The sequence below is a fragment of the Polistes fuscatus genome, unplaced genomic scaffold, assembly GCF_010416935.1.
Source record: "Polistes fuscatus isolate 324 unplaced genomic scaffold, CU_Pfus_HIC Scaffold29, whole genome shotgun sequence".
Lineage (NCBI taxonomy): Eukaryota > Metazoa > Arthropoda > Insecta > Hymenoptera > Vespidae > Polistes > Polistes fuscatus.
Genome location: NW_025113106.1, coordinates 364,724 through 377,821, shown reverse-complemented (window position 1 = coordinate 377,821; position 13,098 = coordinate 364,724).

The window sequence follows — 13,098 nt, the reverse complement described above, 5'->3', positions numbered from 1 at the left end:
CTTGACACATTTACTGACAAACGAATATAACGCTGCAAGCAATGATAAGCCAAATTTAACCCACGCATCCAAAAAGGTTTGCAATCACTGCTATAGACATTTAAATTTCTATTACATTTTACTTGATCAAACTATATCTCTAAATATATTTATAGTTACTTTTATTATTTTCTTTTCTCTTTTTGAAATTTGTAAGAAAAGCTTTTAATATTAAAATAAAAATAATAAATAATTAAAAAATCCCTTTTTTATACTTACATAATACAATTACAATATCTAAAGATCTTTAAAAATTTGTAGGGACAGGTACAATTATAAAAATAGAGCCTGCTGAATTTCTAATTTTTTTTTAAATTATTTAAAATAATGGACCATTAATTACAAAAACTCCATGTTATTTAGATAAAATGCTTACATTGCTGTGCGGCAAATGTTAAAATTAAGTTATAGATTTTAAACTAAAGGAATATACTTTTTATTTATTTCAAACCATATAAACCTCTGGAACATAAAAATTTTGAAATACTCAAAAAAAGAGCCACCCTTTTGTACATAGTATGAAAATTTAATTAAAACTCATGATTGAAATCTTATAAGGAATGTATAAGTGAATTCGAGAACGAAAACATATATAAAAGATTATTACCTTACCAGTTTTTCCCTTATAAGCCTTCATAAAAATCCTTAACTTTCTGTTATGAAAATTTTTTTTCCAGAATAAAATGTAGCAATTTCACCTCGCTGATAATAATTCAACTCTTCTACCATAGAAAACAGTTCCTCTTGATACGTTCGGCCGCTTAATGACACCATTTTAAGGATTTTTTTATAATAACAAAAAAATATTACATATAAAAAACGTAAGCAATTTCAATAAATAATAATTAATTCAGTGCAAATTTTAAACATAAATAAAGATGTATAAGTTATAGGAATAAATGGATTTGATAATGATTAAAGTAATAAGTTATTCGTTTTCCGATAACTCGAAAACTTTGTTTTAATGAACGTAAATATAATCCATTTTTATGACCAACATATATGAAATAAGTATTTTTATTCTTAAAAAATAATTATTTTGTAGAATTTAAAATTTTTTCTAATGGCGTGTAAAAAAAAACATTTACTTAACATTTTTAATGATTGAAGCAACTTTTATTATGAATGCCTTATATATTATTTCATTCAATAAAAGCTCATAATAATTTGTTTGCAAGTCGTTTTAATGTTATTCACAAAAAAAATCGAACTTGTGAATTTCATTCGGCTACCTTTTAATCTTATTTACAAAATTTTGCCTTTTGTGACTTTCACAGATTGGAAAGGTATAAAATGATTAAAAGTAGAAAACTTAACTATTTACCTTAACAACTTTTATCACAAAGAATATAATAGAATATAATAAGTTTCCGAATTTACGCTATAAGAAAATACTTTATAATATTTGGAAATCTTATGAAGAACTAAGTATGTTGTTTGTGATTTAAAAGGATTATAAGAAACTAAGTATCAAATAATAATAAACTAACTTAACAAAATAACCGTTGATTTTATTCAAAGTGATTTTATTCATCTACTGTTATATATCGACACCCGAACATGGCTTAGCTTGTCTCTGGATATATTGAGACTGGAATTATTTCTTTTCAAGTCTAAAGAAGTTAATCCATCACCTAGCGGGCCTGGGTCAAGTGTCTACAAGGGCTTTGAGTTTAGACAATATAAGATTTATTAATTAAAAGACAAAATAAATTTTGGGCGTCACAATAAGGTTTTCCATAATAAGTATATTATTAAATTACTTAATCTGTGCAGTCTCGACTAGCAGAAGGAGAATGAGACAAACTAGGGCAGGTGTCATTGGGTGACCCAAAATATTGCAAAATTTCAATGAAAAAGAATCAACAAAGGACTACGGAGGTAACATACGTTACTGGTGCAGAAAACACTGATCTCTAATCTTACAATTAACTGGTTTTATATAACAGAATAAAATACACTTATACTCTCAGTTGAACTTGTAGTCAGTCAAAAGTAATTCAAGAGTAAATAATATAAGAAGAATAATAATATAAAATAATACAGTAATAATTGAATAATAAAGAATAATAAATTAGAATACATATAAGTAATAATAATAATAAAGAAAATAATGAAATAAAAGTTATATAATAAAATATAATTCAAGAAACAAATCAAAAATTCAAATCAAGAATATTAAATCAAATCAGATATAGAAAATGCTGTTAGAGAATCTAATATCAAAAACTAACGGTATAACTTCTAACAATAAAAAAAATTGTACAAGTTAACAAGTTAAAGTTAGTGAAGAATTTCGACTAGTCCGAACTATTAGACGGCTGGCAGAAAAGTGCCGATCTTTTTCTCCCTGACAACAATGTGAAATTGAGGTGCTTCTTCTAGGTGAATTTCCTGTCCCGATATATATAAATAGTCCAACACGAATACGATGTACTGAATTTGTATTATTAATTTGCATATATTAGAATAGGAAGCTATATTGTTATGATGATAATATTCTTTCACATTACCAATAATTACATTCAATAATTACAATAATCCCTACCAACACATCGTGGTTCTGCTTTTCTGTTATGCCCATGACGTTACATAGAATACGAAATGGAAAGAATACGGAGAAGAATCGAAACGAGAATAATAAAGCCAATACGTATATTATAATTGTGGTGCAACGTCACACCTTCCTCGTATTTTAATTATAGTCATCACGATTTGAACAATAGTTAAACGATGACTTTATTTACTCTTATGTACAAAGTCTTATTAAGTAATGGAGCATAGTCAATGCAATGAATCGTTTCATAGAGTGCATTTAATTTCTTAAAGAACTCATGTTACGCTGTTGTTTGATCATTTTAATTTTTTGAAAATAGTGTTTAATCTTATTATTGGTTTCACAGTAACGGCTATTGTTAATATTACAACAGTACAATTATTGTACTATATTCAAAAAATTTAACTTATAATTTCAAAAGAGATTGGGAATTCTCTTGTGTCTCAACAATCCCATAGGTTATTTCCGCTTCACACTATTTATGATTTCGAGCCTTTCAAGCCATGTTTGTAGACATGCAGGCTTATCTATTGTACATTTGTTGCATTGATTTCAGTTTTTTCACAGCTCTTTCGAAGTACGTTTCCTTGCTGACAAAGTCTCTTTTCAAATCTTTTTTTATGCCGTTTAATTTAAATAGGTAAAAGAAGCATTTGCTGTATCTTATGCTTCACTGCTTTAGAAAAAGTAGAAGTGAAAAGGACACTACAAATGAGATTTGCAAAACTACTACTATACTACTATACTAAACTACTACTGTACTATAACTCAAGAGCCTATGAAAAGTAGTCAAAAAATATTTTACTAAAACCCAAATTTTGTCCAGTTAATCTCTCATACCTACTGTACATTAGATTGACAAATGATCAAAGCTCAGCAGTGATTCCTATAGAGTCACGTAGGTAGGAAAAGTACAAAATTTATACCAAATTTAAAAGTATTTTTGAACGTTGATATTTAGATATTTTATTCTTTACTATTACTATTATTAAAATAAAATAATAGCTTACAATTATGACGATTCTAAAGTTAAAGCAGACACTTACCAAAGTACCAAAAAAAATCAAATTTTAAAAATATTTCAACAAATCTGAAATTTAATGATGTTATTTATTATAGTATTAGGAGCCTACATTTTATACGGCAGATATTTTTTTCGGCAATAACATTCTGGTAGACATCGAAACCTTGTCTATAGCCCGAGCATCACTGATTTTAAAAAACCCAGATTACGTACTTATTAATTAAACAGAATATCGTTTTTTCGACTATTACAGAATTATTAACTACAATAATACAGACTTACAGAAATACCGAATTAAATTAAATTAGGAATAACAATGATAATCGTTCTTTCTTCTTGATCTTGGCTCTAAGGAACTCTATGAGTCTACGCTTATAGATCTGATATCCGTTCCTTTACATATTTACTTAAGGATGACATTGAAAAGCTTTACAAGCAGCCGCAAAATTGTAAATATTTAAAGTCGATAAGATACGTATTCTTTTTCCTCTTTTTCCTCCGTATTCTTTGCATTTCGTATTCTATGTCACGTCTTGTACATAGCAGGAACCCCTTTCTCCCTTCTACCTCTTATAATGTTAAAGCAGCAAAATGCGTTGAAAAATAGGAGCGAGGTAAAACGCACCACGTTACGTTGGTACGGGGTTATTTTAATTATTGAATGTATTAATTGGTAATATTGTGAAGAAATATTCTCACGATTACAATAAAGTTTCTTATTGTATTGTATGCAAATTAATAATACGAACGTTATTATCATCAATCTTTGGGACAAACTGACGAAGTATCGTTTTTTGCAACAGCTCGCAAGACCGCAAACTTCATTGGCCGAAAAGCAGAAACTCTTACTGATCGATTAAGACGTTCTACCTCCTACTCCGTACTCCACAGACCATGCCTTATCCGAATATTACTTATTGCTCTTGTTAGAAAATTCTCTTCGTGGTAAATGTCCAAAATCTGAAAGCGAAATAAAAACACAAAACAATTAATATTTTGCAAGTAAGTCTCAAGAATTTTGGAAAGAGGGCATAAAAAAGCTTCTTTACAGATTTAAGAAGGTAATAAAGCAGAATAGGTTATATATGTAAAGAAATATTTTTTAATTGATTTACTGCGTTAGTCGAAATCGTTGATACGTACCTGACATACAGGTCAGCTGATGTAAAAGAGAGGGGGAATAGATAAGAGTTGGAAAATCAGTCGCGAGCGTTTACTTGAGCAGTAGGAACGATACGGTTTATAACGAACACTAAATGTCGTTTCTTCTCGTTACAGGTAAGAAATGTAAATATTAGTCACATAAGTTTGAAAATAAAAGTTTAAATCTTCTCGTTACAGAAACACAATTCTGTTTTTAACTGTACTCGACCTACACCATAAATAGTCTTATATACAACATATTGAATTACCACTAAGCAACAAATATCGTCTTATAAAGTCACATAAAAAATAAACTGGTGTGTGTACTTATGTACGCCTGTAGGAAGTTATAATTCTTTAGCGTACCAAAACGAACATAACCTCAATAGTTTCAGATATAACTTAAAAAAAGAACTTAAAAAAAATAAATAATGATTATTATTATTATTATTATTATTATCATTATTAGTTTTCTTTTTTTATTTTTAATTATTGTTATTATTATATTGTTATTATTAATATTTTTATAATTTTCTTTTTACATCTCTCGGGTTATCCAATAAATTGAAATACGCAGTATCGTTGAAAAGGTATTTATTTAACATAACTGAGAAATATATATAATATTGCAACACAATACGTGGCTACCTCCTGTACCGCGTCGCGCTAACTCTCTGCTCTATTACACCATCTGCCAACTTACTAAAAACTAAGTGGTTTGGTACCACTGTATCGGAGACGCCTGAGATACCAAGATAGGCAACTCCCTTTATTTTTCCAACACTCCCCCTTATCTAGGCGTCGTAGATTCCCTCAACATAAACTTAATAGTTTCACACAGGTATTATGCTTGTTACTCGCTAAGGCTTTGGTTAATATATCGGCTGTCATCTTCTCCGTACTTAAATAGTTCACAATAATATCACCCCGCTCTTGCGCTTCGCGTGAAAAATGATACCTTATATCTATATGTTTGCTACGGCCATGGTAAACGCTATTCTTACATAGTTCTATGGCACTTTGGTTATCACAATAAACTTTGGTTGGTTGCTTTAACAAATCATAGGCCTTCATATGTTTTAATAAGTTTCTAACGTATATAATCTCTTTTGTAACTTCTGAAAGGCTCATAAGTTCAGCTTCCATAGTGGAAAGGGCAACTGACTTCTGCTTCTTACTGTTCCAGCTAACTGGACCCCCTGCAATGTGTACACTGTACCCTGAACACGATCGTCTATCACTAGTATCTCCTGCCCAATCTGCGTCTACATACCCTAATAAACCGATTTCGTCTTTGGTATAAGTTATCCCATAGTCTGCAGTTCCCTTTAAATATCGTAAAACTCTTTTCGCCATTTTCCAATGGATTGTTTTCGGATTTGAGCAGAAACGACTTAATAAACTAGCTGCGAACGCTATGTCAGGTCTAGTTGCATTCGCGAGATAAATCAAGCAACCCACTAATTCTCTATATGGTTCATCAATTCTGTTTTCATCTTCATTTCTTACTTGTAACATCAAATCATTTATATTTATGCTCGTCTCTAACGGTGTACTAACTGGATTACATTCCGTTAGATTAAATTTCTCCAAAACATCTTGGATGTATTTCTTCTGCGTTATTTTAATCTTTCCAAGATCTTTATCTCTGTCTACGTGTATTCCTAAAATGTCCTCAACTTTTCCTAGATCTTTCATTTTAAACTTTTGTTTCAGCAAACTTTTGATTTCACCTACGCGCGATAAGTCTGCTGACGCTACTAATAAGTCGTCGACATAGATGACTATTATCGTATCATTATTTTCTCTCGAATCAACGTAAACGCAAGGATTCACTGCTGTGTTACTAAAACCTAATTGAATCAAATAATTGTTTAATTTACGGTACCATTCACGTCCTGCTTGTTTTAATCCATACAATGGTTTCATTAGTTTACAGACTTTGTCATCCTTGCCTGGTATTACAAAGTTCTCGGGTTGTTCCATATATATATCATTTGTAAGATCCCCCTGGACGTAAGCAGTAACAACATCTAATTGATGTATGTACATATTTTTATTACACTGATCCCTAACAGGCTACGTATGGTTTCAAGTCTAGCTACAGGTGCGAACACCTCGTCAAAATTTATTCCTTCGCATTGTTGATCGCCCCTCGCAACTAACCTTGCTTTAAATCTATCAATAGACCCGTCTTCATTTTTCTTTATTTTAAATACCCATTTACATTTTAATACCTTTTTGTTTTTCGGACTATTCACTACTGTCCACGTGTTATTTTTTATTAAAGCGTCGTATTCCGATCTCATTGCCACTAGTCATTGTTCATCTTCTAAGCTGTTCAAGGCTTCTCTAACGGTTTGTGGTTCTTCTGGAATAGATCTCGCCCGATAAAGCTTGCGTGGCCTTCCACGTTTTCCAATCCTCTCAATTCTTGGACGTCCCGGCGCTCGATAAAGATGAGGAGTTTCAATTTGATCTATGCTGGTTCCTTGAATATTTTAAGCTTCCTCTTCGTCACCTGATGACGTCTTCACCACGATTTCTTTTTCTTCAACAGCTATTGGCTCCAAAGGTACTTCGAATAGTTGTGGTTCGTCTCCACATATGCTCACATTTTGGTCTTCGATGAATCGAACGTCTGTACACTTGATGACTGTTCTAGTTCCTCGTTCCCATAAGCGATATGCTTTCGCCTCATCCGAATATCCTACCAATACGTATTCTTTGCCTTTGGCCTCGAACTTATTTCGACGTTTTCCTTTTTCTAGAGCTATTACTCTACTTCCAAATTTTCTCATAAATCCCACATATGGTTTCTCACCTGACCAATCTTCGTGTTGTGTGACTTCTTCATTTGCCCTTGTAGGACATCTGTTCCTGATATATGCTCCTGTCGAAATCGCTTCAGCCCACAAGGAAGTAGGTAACTGTGCTTGCATGAGCATACACCGTGCCATTTCAACGAGCGTACGATTTGCTCTTTCTGACACTCTATTTTGCTGAGGTGTGTATTGCACAGTGAGCTCTCTTCCTATACCTTGTGCTCTTAAATAAACATTGAATTCTTTCGAGCAATATTCCTTTCCATTGTCAGGTCTCAATTTCTTTATTTTATGACCTGTTTGATTTTCCACGTAGGCTTTGTATGCCCTGAATGCATCCAACACATCTGAGCGATTGTTTAATGTCTTAATTTGGATGTAACGAGTCTTATCATCAATAAATGTTACAAAGTACTTCGCTCCCCCTAAAGATGTTGTGCTGAATGGGCCACAAATATCACTATGCACCAACCCTAGTACATTTTTCTCTCTTCGGGTTGATGTCTTGAAAGGCAGTTGATGAATTTTGCCCTTTTGGCAAACCTCGCACACTGGATTTGAACTATCCAAGTTATCATTCATACCTACCACTAATTGTTTATTTTTCATCTTACGTATATCATTGAAGTTTAGATGCCCGAGTCTCTGGTGCCATTTAATTAATCCGCTGCAATTTTCTTTTTGTATCATAGCGCTGTGTTTATCAGCTTCTTTGACTACGTACAAGCCATTTTCTTCCTTCGCAGTCATTGCTACAGATCCATCTTTACGTCTTATTTTTGCACCGTCATTGTAGAACGTCACCGTATACCCATTCTTGGTAATTTGAGATACTGATAGGAGATTGCTTTTGAAACTCGTGGCTAACATAACGTCCTTTAATTTTACTGGATTTTCTTCTTTCCCTATATTTACTTTAATTTCAATCGTTCCTCTTCCAGTCGAGTTCACGCTTTCTTCGGTAGCTGTATAAATCTTTGTGCGGTGGTCATCCAGATTCACAAATTTATCTTTCTTGTTGCTTACATGTGTAGTTGCACCACTATCTAGATACCAAACGTTTGGTTTTCTAGAATCATTCTTAAGCACAATTGCCGCTAAGGCATCATTTTGTTTTTGACTTGTGTTTGCATTTTTATATCGACAATCACTGGCCCGATGCCCATATTTCTTGCATATGTAGCAATTACCACTGAATCTAAACCTTCTTTCCTTATTCTTCACGCTCTCACCTTGTTTGTGTTTTGTGTAATTATTTTGTTTATTCTTAGTCACTAAAGCATTATCATAGCTTGTTTCTCCAGATACTGTGTAAACTTTCCCTCTCCGTGCTTCTTCTTCAATGAGCTTAACTTTCAAACTCTCTAGATCAGGTAATTTATCTCGTGACTCTATAGCGATAGTGAAGTTTTCATATTCAGCTGGCATTGAACTTAATAACATTATCGACACAAGTTCATCTGGAATAGAAATTCCCACTTCTTTTAATTGCTCAACCTTACACCGAAATTCATTTACATACTGCGACATAGTTTGATCAGTGCCTTTTTTCATTCTGTATAATTGTTTATACAAAGCAGCTCTTCGCACGGGACCTCTGGATTCATGAACTTTCTTTAAATTTTCCCATGCCTCATTAGATATCGCAGCTCTCTTTATATGATTAGTTGGGTTTCTTCAACACTTAGCAATATTACGGCTAGCGCTTTTTCATCCTTTTTGTCCATTCAGTTGCATTCTCCCTGGTTTTCGGTTCATTTCCACTCACGTAATGCCATAGTTCATTATATATTAATAAGCTTTTCAATTGAATTTTCCAGGATTCGTAATTTTTCTCACCAAGCTTTTGTACTTGATTAAGATTTAATGTAGCCATTTTCACTTTTCTCGGCACTCGTCTTTCCACGCACTTATTTTTACTTTTTACTTGTTATTTTTACTGCACGTGGTAAACTAACCTCAAATTTTATTTTAGCTGCGTTATGCTAATCAAATTCTTTTTCCTTTACCAAAATGATACTGGGCCCATAACCTGTCGGGTTATCCAATTAAATTGAAATACGCAGTATCGTTGAAAAAGGTATTTATTTAACATAACTAAGAAATATATAATATTGCAACTCAATAAGTGGCTACCTCCTGTACCGCGTCGCGCTAACTCTCTGCTCTATTACACCATCTGCCAACTTACTAAAAACTAAGTGGTTTGGTACCACTGTATCGGAGACACCTGAGATACCAAGATAGGCAACTCCTTTATTTTTCCAACAACATCTAATACAGTTGATAAAGAAACCTGTTGCTTCCTTCCTGCTTGATGATAGATAATATTCGCTATTGTAAGCCGATTATTTTTGTTTTATTCTTAAATTTGTATTCATTTAATTATTAATTTTATAAATATATGTAACGTGACAAGGTAAAAAGAGGGAGGATTGGAAGTACGAGAAGATAAGCTATTAATTATTATTATTTAATTATTTAATAAAAAGAAGAAAGAAAATAAATTTTTAATCGGTCGATATATTATATATAAGAAAGAATAAAAAAAAATATCAAAATTTAGATATCAGTTTACACTAAATATAAAGGAGATATTTCGAATTACTCTATGCGTCAACGGCCATGGCGCGGTGACAGCACGAGCTTAAGCTCGATCATTTCTGTCAAGCAACGCTGAGCACGATTTATGCTTTGATTAGGTGACCTACTTGAGGAAAAACCGTTGATGTGCCGTTTATAACAAGACTCTCCGCCTAGTTAATACCTAGCTAGTCCCAAGCCCAAACAAAGTAGGAAGACTTTGGGGTGATTCTAGCAACCTACCCTCGGTAAAAAACAATAAAAATGCTCTTGGAATTAGTAATAGCGCCTCGGATTGGACGGAAATAACGATGATGGCATGTGAGCGAAAAGGAATATGCAAAGGAAGAACATGAAATCGCTTAGAATAGGATGCTGGAACGTAACTTCAATAAGAAACAAAGACCAGGAAGTAATAGAGGAAATTAGCAAACACAAACTAGACATCTGCGCTCTTTCCGAAACAGAAAAGAAAGGCAAATAAAACCTTTGATATGAAAGATATATCCTATTCTAAAGCGAGAAAAACAAAAACGAAAGAGCTACCTCAGGAGTAGGCCTACCGACACACGAGAGATACGAAGATAATGTACTAGAGTCCAAATAATTTAGCGACAGGATACTACAGGTAACACTACAGCTCCAGAAGAAAACACCGATACACATAATCAATATATATGCTTCAGATATCATCAAATCACAAAAAGAGAAAGATAAATTTTATGATCTGCTGCAAGCGCACCTAGAAAAAATCCTTAGACGAGATAAGTCTGTAATACTTGGAGATTTCAATTCAAGAATCGACAACGAGATAGTAAAAGGGATTAAAAATCATTTTAAAGAGGATAACCTAAATGACAACTGGGATATGCTGATTACCTTCTGCGCAATGAATGAGCTACGTATCAACAACACATTTTACCCACATAAACCACAGTATAAATTTACGTTAGAAAACACTAGAGGAAAAAAATCAACAGTACACTACAAAATAACCAATAGGAATATGCACCCCACAAAAATACTGGACGCCAGAGTGCTAATGTCAGCAAATACGGGCACTAACTACAATCTGATACTTGCGAAAATATGGAAAAACACATTTTACACCAAAATAAAACAAAGGAGGAAAACAATGGGAAAACTAAACATAGTACTTTCTAGCGATAAATCAATAAAAGACGTTTAACAAAGACGACTAGAATAAAAAATAGAAAGAAACAAAATCTGAGAAACAGACGACGTAGAAACATCATTGGATAGAATCAAAACAAACATCAAAAAAACTGCAGAAGCCCTAGGAAAAAGAAAATGTAACTCCGGAGGAAGGTGGAGAATTACTCAATGGTCTAAAGAAGAAATAAGGGCCCTAGCTGAAGAAAAAAGGTTCGCATACCGACAGTACCGGAAAAACACAATAACATATGACGATTACCGAAGTACAAGAAACAAGGTAAATGAGGCAATTAGACAAATCAAACGAGACTACTGGGAGAAATTCTCGGGGGACATGGAACACGACCTATACGGAGCACAGAAAAAAGTATGCAAAATGCTACGAAATCGAAAAAAACACTTTAACGAATCCGTGCAGACCACCAGAATCACAACAGACGAGTACAACAGAAGCGAGAAAGAAGAAGAGGAGGCACTAAACGATTACACTATCTCATCTGAAGAAATACAAAAAACAATAGACAAACAAAAAAACTGTAAAACACCAGGAACATATTAGATACAAAACAAACTAATAAAATATAGGGGTAGACAACATACAGAACAACTAAGTACCCTATTTAATATAATAGTAAAACACAAAATTATGCCAACCTAATAGAAGGAGAGTATAATAGTTCCCATATTAAAGAAAGTAACTAAGACAGAACAGAAGAACAACGGCGGAATCAGTTTCTAAGAGCAGTACAGAAGGTGATAACGAGAATCTTGGCAAAGGTAATAAAGGGGACAGATATAAGCGAAAAGTAGCATGACTTAAGACAAAACACATCGACGGTTAATGCAACATTCATTCTACGACAAATAGCTGAAAAAGCGGTAGAATTTTACAAAACAATATACATCTGCTTCGTTGATCTCGTAATAGCGTTTGACAATGTGAAGCTTAAGAACCTAATACGGATTCTGAGAGTTTGAGAAGTAAATAGCAACATAAGACAAATAAAAAAAGAACTTACCACCTAAAATACAACAATTATAAGAACGGGTAGTTTGAAATCGAAGAAGATCCTAATAACGAGTGGAATTAAAAGTTGAAACAGTTTAGGACTAATCCTTTTTTAACCAGAAAATGGACGACGTAACAAAGGAGGTTAAAACAGCTGGAGAAGGAGTAAAGTTAGGAAAAAGATAAAATAAAAATAATATGTAACGCAGACGATGCAATCATCATGTCAGAAGACAAGGACGACCTACAAAGGATACTGTACAAACTTAGGCAGTCAAACTTAACATGATTATTTCGACACAAAAGACTGAATCACTTATCAACTACAAGGAGCCTAGATGATGCAAGTTAGCTGTATATAACAAAAACCTAAACCAAGTTATTCGATTTAAATATCCAGAAGCAATTATTAGGAGCAAGAGAAACCTAGAGGAAGAGGTAAGAGATCAAGCAACAAAAGCCTCTTTAATCTCCTGAAAATTAGGGATATCATATGGAGAAATAAATATATAAGCATTAAAAGCAAGGTACGTATATACAAGACTTTTCTCGAACCGAAAATGACATATGCGGCAGAGAGAAGGGCAGAGTCTACGATATCAAAACGTATCCTAAGAATTACGGAAATGAAGACCCTACGAGCCATAACAGGGAACTCACTAAAAGACAGAAGAAGAAACAAAGAGATAAGGAAAGAAGGTGAGACTCACGACATGTTAAGGTTGATAAGAGGGAGAAGAAG